Genomic DNA, 18,002 nt, shown 5'->3' with positions numbered 1-18,002 from the left:
ACAGCATGTACACACACAGTACATCACTGCACAGAGTACACCACTGCAAGCATGTATACACACAGTACATTACTGCACAGAATGTAAACACACAGTACATCACTGCAGAGAGTACAACGCTGCTCAACATGTATACACACAGTACATCACTGCACAGAGCACACCACTGCAAGCACGTATACACACAGTACATCACTGCAATCATGTATACACACAGTACATCACTGCAAAGAGTACACCACTGCACAGCATGCACACACACAGTACATCACTGCACAGAGTACACCACTATTACTATATACTATTATAGACTATTTACATCTATATTGGGTGAACCACATAGGAATCACAGTCCTTTTTATACAGTACATAAGCCCCGCCATTTTAGGGGACCAAAAGTAATTGGACAATTAGCTGCTCAGTTGTTTCTTGGCCAGCCGTGTGTCATTGCAATGTTAGTTCATGCACAAGAGAGCTGAAAAAGGGTCTAGAGTTAATTCTAGATGTGGCATTTGCATCTGGAGTCTGTTGCTCCAGATGCAAAAGAGGACCAAAGAAGTGTCAATGCCAGTGAAGTTGACCATCATGTGGCTGAAAAATCAGAATAAATCAATCGGAGACATAGCCCAGACATTAGGTGTGTCAAACTCATCTAGTACATTAAGAAGCAAGAACGCACTGGTGAGCTTAGCAAATGACCTGGTAGACCACAGAAGACCACAGTAGTGGATGGCTGAAGAAGACTTTCAATTGTAAAGAAAAAACCCTTTTCGACCATTGAACAGATCAGGAACACCCTCCAGGATGTAGGCATGGATGTGTCAAAGACTATACCATAAAGAGAAAAATACACCAGCATAACCTCAGAGGGTTCACAAGATGCAATCCACTGTAAGCTTCAAGAACAGAAAGGCCAGGTTACAGTTTGCTAAAATGCAAATAATAAAGTCAGTAGAGTTCTGGGACACAGTCTTACACAGTCTAGACGAAGATTAACCTGTACCAGAGTGAAGGAAATAAGTGTGGAGAAAAAAAGGATCTGCTCATACCACCTCATCTGTGAAACATGAAGGTAGTGTCATGGGTTGGGCATGTACCGTATGGCTGCCAGTGGACCTGGCTCACTTGTCTTTATTGATGATGTGACTGCAGACAGCAGCAGCAGGATGAATTCTGAAGTGTACAGAGGGATCTTATTTGCTCAGATCCAACCAAATGCCTCAAACCTCATTGGACGGCATTTCACCTTGCAGCAGGACAATGACTCCAAACATCCTGCTAAAGCAACTATGGAGTTTTTCAGGGCCAAAAAGTGGAATGTTCTCGACTGGCCAAGTCAATCACCTGACCTGAATCCCATTGAGCCTGCATTTCACTTATTGAAGACGTGACTGAAGGCAAAAAACAAGCAGAAACTGAAAATGGCTGCATTACAGGCTTGGCAGAGCATCACCAGGGAAGAAACCATGTGTCTGCTGATGTCTGTGGCTTGCAGACTTCAGGCAGTCATCGATTGCAAAGGATTTGGAACGAAGTACTAAACATGACAATTTTAAGATTATGTTAATGTGTCCAATTACTTTTGGTCCCCTAAAATGGGGGGAGTATGTATAAAAAGGACTGTGATTCCTATGTGGTTCACCCAATATAGACTTAAATACCCTCAAATTAAAGCTGACATTCTGCACTTTAACAAAATCCAATGTACTGGAGTACAGAGCCAAAACAACAAAAAACGTTTCACTATCCAGATATTTACGGACTGCACTGTACTGTATATACACAGTACATCACTGCACAGTATATAAACACACAGTACATTACTAAACAGCATGTATACAGATAGTAAAACACTGCACACTTTATAACACTACACAGCATGCTTTATACACACAGAACAACACTGTATAGAGTACATCACTGCTTAGTGTATATATAGACACAGTACATTACTGCACAGTACGTAAACACACACTACAACACTTGTGTACCTTTTCGCACTGTGTAATGAAAATGGCTGCACATCACTGCACAGTATATCTACACAGTACAACAATATGCAATGTACAGTATATTCACAGTAAAAAACTGCACAGCATACCTCACTGTTCAATGTGTATGCACAAAGTAAAACACTTCTCAGAGTAAATCTCCGCACAGTGCATATACATACAGTACAACAATGCACAATGCAGTCTTCACAAAGAAATATACCCACAATACTGTACAGTACTGCACGATGTACTGTACATACAGAGTACATCCATGTACAGTACAATAAATACTTATTATAACACTGAACAAGTACTATATACACCACACAGCACAGTACTACGCAGTATGTACTGTATACTCACCGTACAGCTTACGGTACACTTTAGCATAGTACAAACTGAATACTACAGGACTACACAGTATAGCACTGCACTGTTCTGTGTATATAATACCTGTATAAATAATTACAAACCTGAAGAATGCTCCACAGCCGGAAAGTTCTGTTTCTTTTCTTTCCATTCAGCGTGGAATAAACCTTTACCCGTTCCTGTACATGCGATATGATGATTTTTCTTTTTACATCATTTTAGGAGATTAGTTTTTCAAAGACGTTGCGATTGATAAATGGAACACCGGGGAACTTATTATATGTCCTAATTTTATTGTAAATATGATCGAATAAAACAAGTTTAATGGAATATACATTATTATTTTTTATTCAGGTGCTTTCACGTTCTTTAACGATTATTATTGCGCCGACAAACACAAAAGCGAATGGAAGTGCTGCCACCTGTCGTGCATGGTAAATATTACAGCGGAATTCAGCTAACGTGATTAAATGGTCAAATTATTCCAACACCGGTCTGTGAATGCTTTATGATCTTAGAAAACCCGTGTCAAAATTAGTTTATATAGGATACAAAAAAAAATAAAAAAGATTTTACTATTATTAATTATGTTTACATTAACTAAAAAATAATAACCTCTAAGTGATTACTGGACTGCAGGTAAATATAAAATATAAAAACCATATCTGAGAGCAGTGAAAAGCAAATTTAGTTAAATGCATCTTGTGTTTAGATTATGGATTTCAGACTTATTAAGTATTATTGCCATAGCAATATCTTAAAATTCAAACACTGTTGTCAATTTTAATAGTAAAATGATGTACTTTCTTTTTTTCCTTGATTTATTGGAATAAAGTCAGTACTTTACAACCAGTGAGTGTGAAGACTTTGTTAATGCAGCATCTTATGCCTATTAATGGTAAATCTGCTTCTCTCAAATTCCATTGTGCTTTAGGAGTCAGGGACAGCCTAATGGGTCCTCTTTCTACTGAAGACGCTGTGCAACTGAGGAAGGTGCATATTTTGTTACTTCAGTTTCTTCTAATAACTTAAAAGTTTTTAAAGCACAGCAGAGGTGTCATTCACAGTTCCTCACTAAATAGTACACCATGGAATACATTACTGTTAAATATAAGATAATTTAAAAACTCATTAGTGAGTATTGTAACTTATAGCATCTTAATGCCTCTGAGCATAAACATACTTTAAACAAACAAATAGTGAAGTGCTATAAAACCAGAGAATAGTCTTAACAGTGGCAATTGTAAGTGTGACACATCACTTAATAAAGTCTTCTACATACTTTCATATGCCCCTACTAATATGGTAGCACTTGCACTCTGTGGTCTTTTCTCAAGATGTTAACACTGCTAACTATCTGTTTGGTTCAGTGGCTTCTTGCAGGCCTGGCTGTTTTCTATCTTTCAACCCCAGTCAGCTTTGAGGCTATCTGAACTGAAACGTGAGCCAGGTCTGCCCCTGCCCTTAGTAATGCACCAACAATAATACCTTTTAAATCTGGGCTCTTATATCAGCTTGCTTAGTGGAGCACACCAACAGAGATGATGTCACTTTAGACTCTACAGAATTCACTGCACATAGGATGTGCTGGATCACTCCCACTACTCTAGACAGGTTGGGTCACTCCTATACTCCTATTTTATGTAGTGCAACACACCAGTTTCTAATATTTTGGAATGGAGTTGTGAATACAGCATATATATATATTTGAAGACCCTAAATCACATCAATAAGAAATGCATAGCACGGGAAACGTCTCAAAGGCCATTATCATACCAGAAGTTATGGCCAAGCACAACATCCTCACTCTCACATTTAAACCAGTTTACAGAGTCTATTATGCTAAGCCTGAACACCAGTGATAGTGATGAATGATTATAAAATACAGTAATCTTCCATGGTACCACCACTGCAATATGACAGGAAAATTTCATTTATCCCACTAGTATTTTTTTCTTATTTAAGGAAGAAATTACTGGTCTAGTAATCAGATATATAGTAGAGCTGTTCTCTGAGTTAAGCCACTTCTATTTGAATTTCATCTTCCCTAGCATTTCAGAAAATACACATGGATACAGAAACGGTGTCTTTGACAGCTGTTACTGCAACTTTGTAATAGAACATTTTATCATTGAAAACCTTAGTTTTTTAGTATTGTCCAATCAAAATTATTCTGTTTCTAGAATCACTCATTGTAGGTTTGTCATTGTAAGTTTATTTTAGCATAGTATATAGTGTAAAAAATTATAATGCTATATCAGCTTGCAACCACAATTCTAGCTCTAATGGCAAGAGAAAATGAATGAACAGAGCTCAACAGGATACCTTCTAGCAGAGGGAGGATACCTGTGCACTATTTTGTTCAAAATAACTATTATGAATCTGTAGACTTCACAAAACAGGTTTTATGCTAACTGCTATCACATGAAACGGAAAGACATGGTTTTAAAGTCTCTTGAAGTGAGAATTGGAGTTGGATATTTTAGTGCCTTTGTGAAGAGATGTCTCTCAATAGTACAATTGCCTATAGTTAAATTCCCTCTGTGGATCAATTTCCTTTTAGAAGACTTTTATTTAAAAAAAACTCTCACCCACCAGGTACTGTAAGTAAGAACCCAATATCATACACCTTAAATACAGAAACAACATAGCAGTTGTCATTTTTCATTTAAGGTTTAATCAATATAAATTTCCATTTACAACAACACAAAGCTAACCACTTTAAGAAAGGTGTTCAAGGGATCAGGGAAAGAAAAATAAAATCTGTATAAAATGATTTCTGGTGTGCTTTCTTTTAACAATTCTATAAGACAATACATTAATTGTTAGGATATCAATGGATGTGAGACATAATGAAAGTCTGAAAAAGATAAAGCACGTCAGACACATGTGTTGGTCTCACATCTGCACAGACCGTGTAGCTGACAAGTGTTTTCTCAACCATGTGGTCTTCAGTGCCAGGCTGGAGTGAAGAAGGATGTGAAGGACATACAGACAAAACTTAAAGGTAACTCTAAATCATAAACAAGAAAAAACCTGCAGTTCTTCCCAAAAAAGGGATCAATGTTCAAATGGAAACCTAAGGGAAAGCCCAGAATAAAGCACTTACTGTGTCTGCCGTCAGGCATTGAGGCATTTACAGGGACATAGTCTGGGACTGAAAAGTTGTTTTGTGGGTAGAGCTATAGTTTAACATAAATGCAGAACAGTTTGGCTACTTTGATAGCTGCTGAGTGAAGTGGTGCCTACAGTAGCACTCTCACCTCTACAGTAGTATCTGTTACAGCCTCCATTCACAGCTTGAGATTGGTTAACAAAATGTTTTGCAGTGCCTGTAACTACCAGTGCAGCTGTATTTGAGAACAGCTCGTTTTAATACAGAAGGGTTCTGATAGTTTTTAACTACAGTAAAATAATAAATATATAAATAAATAAAAAAAACATTACACAACTTCAATGAGCTCACAATATATCTGGAAATGAACTGTGTGAGTTTAAGTTGTTTCCTTTTAAGAACCCCCTTCTCTCTTGCAAAGCAAACAGAGAAATAGCTAAAACCTATTACTGTTTGTTCCCCTTGCCTGTACCATTTTCTTCCAATCTGTGGGCCATTTATAGGTATAATTGAAAATTAGCATTACAGCTGTTTTGAGAGAGTAATTTATCACAGTGCATTGTTCATTGCTGACACTTTAGCCCTGGCTCTAACACGGCGATGGTTGCTGGGGTTGAGCCGGGAAAGCAATTCTGCTGTAGTGGTGCATTTTCACTGCTTTGTTGCTAATTGTAGCCTCTTTTCTATTGAATTGTGAGTCGAGTAAAAGAGCTTGTTTGCTCGGCGCAGTGAAGCTGCCAGGGCCGCTCACGCTATTATCAAAGATACTCTTGATCTTTTCAAAAGCAGGAAATAGAATTTTTTTTCTAACAGAGAAAGTAATTTGCGATGCGTCCATTAGTTCTTCATTAAAGCAAGATTAAATTGCACGGCAAATCACATCTGCGTTTGGATGATTAAAGGGTGGCATTTTAGAGGCCAAAACTAATTACGAGTCAAAATGAATGAGAGTGAAAAAAACAGGCATGTTTTTACATTAGATAGTGTGGCTGGTAATTAGATTCAAGCTAATTCCACTATTTCTTCTCCTTTAATGAGATGAGCCTGTCCTCATCTTTTTGTGGGCTGTGCTAACAGCTCAAAATGTATAATTTTGATAATACTGAGAGTTTATTTTAATGAAATTTTCTAGCTACCTGCCACAAGTGACTGTTCTGTCTAGTGCAGAATTATTAGTCCAAGAGGAAAAAGTGGTTTGGTTGAGCATGAGAGGAGAAAGCGTATCTTGGTATTGTGTTTATTTCTGAGAGAGGGCTGGCAGCTGTATTTGTATTTATTTCTTTAACCAGGCATAAACGTAGTGCTAGTGAGGACTAATTTCCAAAACAGACAGTAGTAAAACAATGTTTAAATTAATAAAATTCACACATTTAAAGCTAAGTCTAAGTCTAGAATTTTGGTAGTAATAAAATTAAAACATTAAAACTGCATGCATTTTAGTGGCAACTTATAAATGAATATGAACAAACAACTATGCTAGTTAATTAACACATCTCTAACTAAAAATCATGTGCTTCTTCCATTACTGGGTTGCATGGGAGCCACAAGCAATGAGTGTAAGGCAGGACACACACTGGGCAGGATGCAAGTCCATCACAGGACACACACAGACACAAACACAAACAGGCACACACTCACACCAGACTCGGATGTACATGGGGAGTTTCTCCAATCTCCATCACGGACAACCAATATAAGAATTTGTGACTTACAGTTATACTGGACATTAACTGTAATTTCAAAATCGGCAACCAAGAAACACCTTTCTGTTCACAGTGTCCAGCTTCCTGGTTATTGTATCTGCTTGCATGTCTGTGCTGAGTAGTTTCTTAAGTGTGTTTCTCATCATCACACCTTGAAATTATCAGAGCAGACAATGGTTTCATTAAAATTGTATTTGTCCTGATTAAACTATATTCCTTGAATTAATAATTGACTTAATCTTCACTGCTACATGGCTCACACAGTAACTTAAAAATAGTACTGATTATTAATACCAACCAAAAAAAAAACCTTTTAAAATTAATTGCTATGATATAGTGCAGCACTATGAACTCTCATGTCTTTTACCCTTTCCCAAAGATATTTTCCAGAATGTCCAGACAATTTGTACCATGAGGAGGGGCTTGGAACCATGAAGCCGGAACCTAATGAATAAACACAAAACACAACAAAGATCATTTACAAAAACTAGTCAGTACGGGGAAAATAAAACAGAAGACATGTAGATAACCCGTGTGAAAACCCAGGAGAACACACAGACTCCACACAAAAGCTCAACAGTTTGACTTTGAAGCCATGACCCAAGAGATGTGAGACAGCAGCACTAACTGCCATGTTATCATGAGGCCCTCTACAAAAACCACATTCAATTTGACATACTGTAGAAGAGCACAGTGATAGATGGATCTTCTTTCACATAAATGTTGACATTACATATTTTAGATTCTATGGAAATTATACTGTTTATCTTGTCATCCATTAGATCTATAACACAGTGGAATGGACATCTCTTTTAAACCTTCCTCCCTGGTGCTGTCTGTGCTACCCTTTAATCTATTTTGCCCCATCTGTGAAAAAGAGAAATATTGGACAGAACAAGATATGAACATTTAATTCTTCAGTCAATCCTTCATGTGTTTCACTCTGCCAAGGGCTGAATTCAATAACAGACTGCCTTTGGCCTTGAGACAGAGAGGTGTATAGAAACAGGAAGGCACAGGTTCACCTGATGTTCAGCTGTCTCTGACTGAATGGCAATATACAGTAGTTTATAATTAAATTTCTGTTGCAAAGAGTTATTACAGTCTGAGTAGAATCAGAATCTGTTATTAGAGAGTTTGAATAGATTAAATATAGGCAGCATGTTAATATATGAGCCAAGATAATAGATAATACCATGTTTTAGGCAAAAATATCATTCAGTCCTTTTCTTTTACAACATTTTAGTGTTTAACCATATTCAGCACCAAGGAGAATATAATTGTTTTTGCTCAGAATTAAGGTGTTTGATCCACATACAGTGTTTCCTTTATTTTCCAGAACAGACTACTTTAATAAAAACAGACTTGATGTAATACAAGTAATAGTAGCTAAGAGGAACATCATATTAACCATTGTCTCTGCCCTGTTGTATGCTTATGGGATCAAGTAAATATGCTGACTCACTCAGAAAGAACAAACTGATGTGCCAGCTTAAAGTATCTTCACATCAAAGGTGTCTGTCTTTTTTTGGCCCCCTGAAATTTAAATTTAAATTTGGGGATATATGCAACACCTAGATTAAAAATAAGCAACCAATTATTTCAGGTTTAGCTGGAACCAATTTTATAAACCTTTTAATACATAATGCTGTTTGCTGGGCTTTATAAATATTGACTGATTACTTGTATATGGGAAATTGTTGATTCCCCAGAATTTTATATGCAATGCATTTTCAACAACTGCCAGACCGTCTTTCCTTGCAAAAATATATGCAGTAGTACTAATTTTTAAGCAGAGGAATCATTTTATTTTTGCTGAACCTGGATTTTGCACTGCAGTTCATAGTCGTTCCAGAAATTCAAACCTCATAACATTTCAGCCAAAGCTTATACTAAGCTTGTTAGTATTTCTGATGCTGTCGGTGATATTGCTACAGCATTACCATAAATCAGCAGAATTAACTATGATCTTCACCAGCACGGCTAAAACTGGGTGACAGAAGTTTGCAATATGCTGCACTGAATATTATGATAACACTCTATAATAAATGTTTATAATCTACTTAGGGCTGAGGTTCAAATGCATTTTATATTAATATTTCCCTCCATTAAAGAAAGTCTTACACCCTCATGACCGAGCAAAAGTTGCACATTTAACAAGGAGAATGAGAACATCCTTTAAGGAACAGGAATTTCTCTACATACATATATAATATACATACATTATACATGTGTGAGTATCATATATATAGTATAGAGATATAGAATATATTAAATGAAGCATTTATCAGCTGAATTGAATTTGTTAATATTTTTTATAAAACAATCTGCTGTGAATTCTAAATTTACCTTTGAATTAATATGTGACATTTTTTTCATTTGAAAATTGGTGTACTATTTATCAACATCAACCCAATCCCAAAACATGTTTTTATTTTGTAAAGAAAAATTAAGTATGTACATTCTACTCTTCAGTATAAATACAGTATTATTTTGTTTTTGGCTGACACACAACTGTGAATTTAAAATTCTCAGGATGTTTCTCATCTCAAGGGTGTTAACTCTGGTGTCCTGGCCAAATTTCCCATTGGCCTTTACCAAGCATGGCCTCCTAATAATCCTCATCTCTGAACTGGCTTCATTACTCTGCTCTCCATCCTGCTAGCTGGTGTGTGGGAAATGTACTGCTGTCGCATCATCCAGGTGGGGCTGGTGGTGGTGGAGGGGATCCTCATTACCTGTAAAGCGCTCTGAGTGGAGTGTCCAGAAAAGCGCTATATAGTGTAAGGAATTATTATTAATTATTATGGTTGTTGAAGCAGAAAGTTTGTCTGAGATTAACATGACAGTTCACAGGAATTAACAGAAGACAGTACTGTAAAATATTTAAATATTATTTTATTGTGTTAAGAAAAGTAGTGATTTTTATATACTGTTAATGCATAGACAGAAAAAGAAACATTTTGACTTAAAAACAATAACATTATAAGTGTCCACAGCAAATCCTCTTAAACACATAATAAAACAAATGATATATCCAGCATGTGTATGTGTTTAACAAAGGGTGATATAATACATAGTATATCCAGGAGGTTGTCTTTCAGTGACCTGCAGACTTTATCACAAAGAAGAGATAATCAGTACTCTTGCTATGTAATTTGAGTGCAAAGATTGTTTAAGAGAAAATAAGTGTTAGTACATGCAATATTGTTAATATTGTTGTAGATCTCACCATATGGAACATAACCTCACGCAATTAAAAACCATAAGGCATATTCAGAACTGTGGAACTGTTCGGAGTAAGCATTATGCTTTTTTAACTGGATACTGAGTCCTTACTGTATAAAGAATAAAAGGGAAATAGGAATTTTATCATGAAGAGACCAATGAAATTAGGCAATGTGACTTTGATTCACATCACTTCATTCTTTCATTATTCATTAGTGAATGAATGTCAATTTCCATCTTAATTATGATGATTAAACATTTTAAATCTTTTAATCTAACATGATTAAGATCCAGCTAAGACAATTTAATCAGCTATATTTTTAAATCCCAGAAATCTTGTTGCCCAGCCAAATAGTACAGACTGTTTACACATCATTTGATTTGCATTTGGAACATGTGATTTTGTGTGAACTGAAAAAATGTGCAACTTAATATGTTGAAGAAATTAATTACCTTATGATAGTTCTTTAATAGCAGACAGGAAATCTTTAACTGGTTACTTTTTATTTCTGTTTAACCGGGGACACACTAATGATATTACAGAATACAGTGCATCTCATCAAATCTGTTTGAAAAATCCTAATGTCACTTATGTCAGTCTTTAATGCAAACCAAATGAGTCTTTCCCATAATAAGAAGCTTCCCAGAATTAGTTTCCGTTTGCAGAAAATTGCAATAGGCTGGCACTTTTATCTAAAAATTTCACTCGTGCATAAGCAAAAAACTCATATATTATTTGGTTACATTCCATCAGTACGAGAAATAACATTGTGCAAATTCTATGCATGCTAATGATATATAGAAATCCACCTGCTTTCAGATAAAATGAGTTTAATTTTCTGTTGCCCACTGCCTGGTTGGCCTTTCATAAATTACTTATGCACAGCTATTATTAAAATAGGGGAAAAGCAAATTAGAAAGTCTTCATATCTCTCAACTGGATTTAGCCAAGGCAGGGCTGTAGCAGACAGAGTCAGCGTTTTTACAAATTCTGCTCTCTTGAATTTTTTTGTATCTCTCTATATTTCTGTACCTCTGTTGTAAATGCTGTGACCCCTGTTTTTACAAAATTAACCTAAATCATTTCTATTTTACAAGCTAAATGGAATTCTCAGAATTCTCTAATATACATATATATTCAAAATTATTTGTTGCTTAATTTGAATTTCCCTATCTTCTTTGCTTTACTACTTGTGCATCTGCTGTTGGTCTAATTCTGAAAAGGAAAACCTTCAAATTATAACATTTGAATGATGTCAATCTAATTGAGCTCTTTGAATGCTTATTACCTTATAGGATAAAGAAGAAGAAAACTGAAAAACCCTTCTTAATCCATTGAAATAATGTCAAAATCAGAATTCATTTGCTGATGGTATATGTATGAAATCCTAAAAAATTGAAAGTGCTATAGATACCATAAATCCCACGTGTCAGAAATGGGTTAAAAAGTTATTCCCCAACTATCAGGCAACACTGATCCAAAAGAGTGGCCAGGAATTACCTAATTGATTATAACGTAGACTGTGAAATTTCCATCATATTTTTCCTCAGAAGCTTTGTGAAAAATAAAAATGTTTTCTTTATTTATCTTTATTAACAAACAAGAGTGAAGAGCATGATACTAAACTAAAAAATAAGTTAAAAAGTTAAATCAGGTCAAACTTAAATAAAGAAGACACGAGACCTGTCGCCATGGATCCATGTGGCCTGCTGCTGCTGTGCAATATTTTCAACAGCTGGTTAATTGAGAAGATGCTATGCCAAAAAAAAAAGATTGATGGATTGACCTTTGATATTTCTAGTGCCGAAAAGCACATCTATCGAGGAAACCCAATGTGCCAGTAGAGTCTGGCCCCTTCTTTGAGGGAGCTGTGTAACATTGATTGAAGGGATCAGACATATTGTTGCAATGTTTGTAAATATACCAGGACCTGCACAAATGTCTGCTAGAATCTAGATCACAAGATATGGAGGCTGCAAATCACTGAACAAGCGAAAATAAGCCCATGCTTTTCCAAATTCAGTGAAGATTGTAATTCTCCACTTCTCCACTTATGAATCAAATGTTGGATTGTGTTCAAAGAGGAAATTAAAGTTCACATGGGGAGAAACAGAAAAGACCACAATGGCACACTCATGCAGTCAGACATCAGCCTCAACTAAGATGGCTTGAACCATCCAGGATGTGGCTGATGTTAAGTGGAAGTGTATTGAAGACAGAAAACAGCAGTTTGTGTTTTATCTGCACAAAGATTTATAGAAGCTTGGAACATCTCGGCCAAGTTTTAAAGTTCAAATCTTGGCTTCCTTCAAGAAAAATCTAGATGAGATTCTCAAATGAATTAGGTACTAGCAACTCAAAGAGCCAGGTGGGCCAGATAGCTTCTGTCTGATAGCTTTCTTCTTGTCATCTATATTCTATCTCAGAAATACCACTATTTTTGTCATTTCAACTTAATTAGCAACTCATTGCAGATGGCGTAGCTGTCATTTTATGTGTCATGAGACACAAGTTTTATTCTGTTAAGCTTTACATGTGGTGCTTTATTTTATCAATTTAACATTTCTCTTGCATACTGCTGTGCTGAAATTGAAATGCAAGAGACCCAGTGATGTCAAAGACACTTCAGGCTGATAGGTAATAGGTAATAGTGAAAATGTCACACAACTGTCAAAACAGAGCAATTGTCAGGACTTTGGCAGGGAAGGGCTAAAATCAGCCCAGTCTAAACAAGACCGTTCTGTTGTAATGATTTGTTTCCAAGAAAGTAAAAGGAACAAGATTATCTCTGCATAAAGAAGTAATCTGCTACATGTGGATAACAATAAGGCTATGACATGCTGCCCTCTGAAATTCTGGTATCACATTGAGTGCAATGAGTTTTGGTGCTACTGCAGGAACTGAAAGGCAAAGTGCAGAACATTCCTTAATACTCACAAGTGAAATTTGTATTGTTACATTCACCTAATGTGGCACAGCGGAGCTGGACCTGCTGTGCTGTTTGAGTGGAATTTGGATATTCTCCTCCTGTTTGTGTGGGTTTTCTCCCACAGTCCAGAGATATGCTGGTACAGTAGGCTCACTGGCTTTTGGAAAAGTTGGCACTGGTGTGAGTTGTGGTACTTTCACACAGGACTTTATATGTAGAATGTACACAACCTACTCCAAACTGCTAAAGGCAACATGCTGATAATATGTAAATATATTATATATTTTTAAAAATGTAAAAGATCTCAATTGCAGAAGTATTCTTGCAATGGCAGCCACTTGAAGAGTTTTAATGGTCACTAAATTAGTGTCATGGTCTGCCTGTGTGCAATTAAATCATTCATTTTTTTTCAGAGAAGGTGGGTCTGTCTCTGTAAATTCCAAGACACCATATTATAACAAATCCATCTTGAAAATTCAGGAACATTCAAATTAATTTGGGGACAAAGCACTAAAGAGGCACAGATCATGTGAAGGTCAGTTACCCCTGTGAGTACAGTGGAGTCTATCACTAAGAAGTGTGGTGTGAAGTATGCCACCAAGACACTATCCACACCAGGCAGTCGCCCCACTGTGCTCACAGGCAAGCAGGAAACAGATGAGGGATGCCACTGTGAGGCCAACAGTGACTTTGAAAGAGTCCTGTGTCTGACATGCAGAGTGATGCACCTGACACAAGCAAAACACAACACATCATGCGGTCAGCACCATCCCAACTGTCAGAAAATGTGGTGGCAGCATCAGGCCACAGAGGTGTTTCTCATCAGCAGACACTCAGAGGCCTGTCAGGAGTCAAGGCAAAATGGATGGTCCAATAAACAGGCAAATACAAGAAGAAAACCTGCTTGTGACACCCAAGGATCTCTAAATGGGTTAGAAATTTACATTTCAAGGGATCAATAACCTGAATCCAAGGCTATGACAAGGAAAGAACAAATTTCCTTGGTCCAGTCAAACCCTGATGTAAATCCAATTCATGGCGAATGTTAACGATGACAATATTACTGTCCTTACTGTCCCAACTGAAGCACGTTTTCTAGAAATAATGGAAAAGTACACCATCTCACTGTGCATAACTGATAGGACCTATGCAGTAATATTGACAGCAGAAATTGTTATGAAAGATGCTTCCGCCAAGTCTTGTTTTAGGGTATACTTACAGTATATACAGTACCAACAATATTAAAAATATGTACTGCACATGAAAACAACATACATTTCTGCAAGCATATCAAAATCATGGCACAAGTAAATGTCCTTCAGATTGTTAAGTACGGTATCTTTTACATTACCTTCTTCTTCTTTTTTCAAACATCTCCAGTCTTGACTGGAACCAGTGTAGAGGTTGGGAGTAACTTTGTTAAAGCTTTAAATGTGTGAGATATTTAGTAATCTGGATATGAATATTGTTGCAAGGGTGATTTGTGATTGGCTTGATCCTCACAATGTAAGTTTCCTTCAAAAAAAACATACTCCTTGTGTTGACGTGCTGAAAGGACTCATATGTTTTGTTAGGAATTGAACCTGAGTTCATTGCCATGTGCTTGCATCCACAGTCTCTAAAGCACTTCACAGGAGAAAGATGCTTTTACCTACCACCACGAAGGCCAGAGCAATAAAACAGTAGGTGGAATTCCATTTTCATTTGTGCAAGTAATGCTTTCTGGCACAATGCCCACTTGCAGGACTCTGTTATTCCTTTATAGAGCTACATTGCTTTGTGAGCCAAGGTAAAGCAAATGTGAACAACTGCTCCTCAGCGTCACATTTATTCCTTTCTAATTAAACCCAGTTTCTTTTCTGTGGCTACTGGAGATATAACAATAGTTATGTTTCAAATGTATAATTTACTTTTATTCTATAATAGAAGTTACAATGCAAAGCTGTAGATTTTTAGAGTGTAACTTTCCTTCCTTCAAGCATGCTCATTTCTTAGTTACTCATTATTTAAAATGTTATGTGTAATTGGCTCAGAAACATAATATGATTGATCATTTTTACTCTTGTGGTATTGGTAGAAATACTGGAACTTATTTAGTACAATCCCAACATACAGTATCAACATTGCTTATAGTAGTTCTGGACTGTATTACAAACTGATGGTGATATCAGTAGTTGCAGATGTACTGAATTCACTGGAGAGGAGTACTGCTTTACAGGAGCACAGATGCACACAAACCACGTTTTAAAAGGTAAAAGATCTATATAACACCTTCCCTGGGTTTGCCAGTTACACCACAGTGTGTGTGTAACCACTCACTCACTGGAGTAATCACCTATGGTATTACTGCAAATCTGCAGATATTCTCTCCTCAGTCAGTGTGGTGGAACCCAGTGGTGGTTCATGAGTTATGCTGAGGTGTGACGTCATAGTTTGTCTTTAAGTTTGTTTAAAAGATTAAATTTGAAAATCACATTCACCACTTTGTAGCAGTGTTTTTGTGGAAGAAAAACTGTATATCACTCCTCAGTGAGAACCCAGCATGCACGAAGGCAAGACCTGTGTCATCAATGTACTTGTGTGAACAGTATATTTTCTTCACAGGCACAGACACGAACCGCATACAACCTCACCACTATCAACACTTCTTGAGTTCTTTGGATATTTATTTAGCTATGAATCATATTTAATTACTGAGTCAAAAAGCAGCACTTTTCCAGTTAATTTACAAATACTGGTGGGTCATCCAGAAAATGAAGCTGAGAACCACTGATGTAGGTTAATTAGGGATTAAAACAAGTAACTAGAAATGCCACTTGAAAACAGAAAAAAAATACTAATATCATCAACCAGGAGAATACATTGCTGTTTTTCATATGTAATTGTAATTGATAAGGAGATCATACACACAAAAGAAATATAAAAACTGTACTCACTGTAATCATAGCTAAATTACCCATCTTGAATGTTGGAAGCAAACAGTGTTTTGAAGTCATTGTTTGGCAGAACAGCACCACCTAGTGGAATCTATAGACTATACCAGAAGTAGTTCAAGTAGGTACTGTAGCTGCGTCTGCATGTGTAGGCTGCAAAGAAACAAGTAAATGTTAATTCCATGCTGAAAAGAGAAAAAAAGAACCACAATGTTTCGGCCACACCCCAAAAAGACTCCACAGCCAAAACATTGTGTTTCTTTTCTACTCTGTTCAGCATGACTATGCCAGAAGTCAATATCAAGCATCTGCAAGCATTGTTCCTGATATCCTGAACATATCTCAGATATGCAGGTGACGACCACCAGATATGGTGATGGGACTACACCCTGAACATGAAGACAATTAAATGACACCAATTTAACCAAACAAAATGTCTTTAGATCAAGGAAATTGGAACACCTGGTGAAAACCCACATGAACACTGGAAGAACCTGCAAAATCTAAACTGACTCTGACACAGACCCAGTCTGCAACCTGAGTCCCAAGATCACCAACATCTGCCTTCACCACCAGGCTGTGTAGCAGTCTACAGAAAAACAGAAAATACAGCCACAAATGTACTGTACATACTTCAGAAGTTGTTGCCCACCATAAACTTCTGCAAATTCACATCTTGCTGCCTGAATACAGCAAGTTTCCATGAAAGTGACTAAATCTTTTCTGTAGCATGTGAACTGACATTTTGTTGAACAGACAAGACATAAATATGTATGATTTATGATGACATGATTAATATGTATTTATTTGATCAGTGTTTGATCAACAGGTCTTTCCTGTGAAAAGACACAGTCATTCGAAGCAGTACAAGCTGTACACCTGTGGCATTTACAGTACTTTGCACCAGGCGGCAGTTGCTGTCTTCTGAGACCTGGTCTCATTCCTCTCACGGAGGCTGACAAGCATGTGGGTCTTAACTGGTCTCTGAGCCCTAGTTGCTAAACACCATCCCATTATTTTTTCATCTGGACATAATTGTCACAGTCTCATCTTGCAAGAACGGCATTGCTACCTAAGCAGGTGTGTGTTATTAGAAAATCGCCGTATCTCCATGAGCCCACTGGAAGTGCAACAGGTGAAATACCAGCACTTGATATATGAGGTACCATGTGATAAGGCTGTAATCAATCATTATAAATGACGTTCTGTATAGATTAGACACTGCTGCCAAGACCATCACACTTGGACCTCCCCACCCGTTGGCTGATTGAACACAGCAATCAGTGTATCGTTCTGCACATCTGGAACACAGCTGGAGCTCTTTAACTCAGTGCCATAGATAACGTGGCTCCACTGTTGGAGAGTCCAACACACTGTTGGCACAAAGGTGTTGTTCTCATGATAAGAAAGAAACATTGGTGAAAAGAATGTTTTCACCATTGGTTTCTTTCTGTGTTTGACTTTTTTATGATTTTCACAAGGCTTTACATTCCACAGGTTAAATCACCTCATCACCTCTGCCCAATCAACTCTTTCACTCATGAGGTGATTTAATGCGAATTAAATGATCAAAATCTCTCTAGTGTATCTCGGTCAGTCATGAGTGATCACTTAATTGAAATGGCACTAAAAATATTTAACCTTTACCCAGAAGACAGTTATTTTTTCTAAGGAATTCTATAAAAGAGTAAAACATGTCTTTTAATGCTCAATAAACATTTTTTATTAAC

The sequence above is a fragment of the Lepisosteus oculatus genome, chromosome 13 (genome assembly GCF_040954835.1).
Source record: "Lepisosteus oculatus isolate fLepOcu1 chromosome 13, fLepOcu1.hap2, whole genome shotgun sequence".
Lineage (NCBI taxonomy): Eukaryota > Metazoa > Chordata > Actinopteri > Semionotiformes > Lepisosteidae > Lepisosteus > Lepisosteus oculatus.
This window is presented reverse-complemented; position numbering follows the sequence as displayed.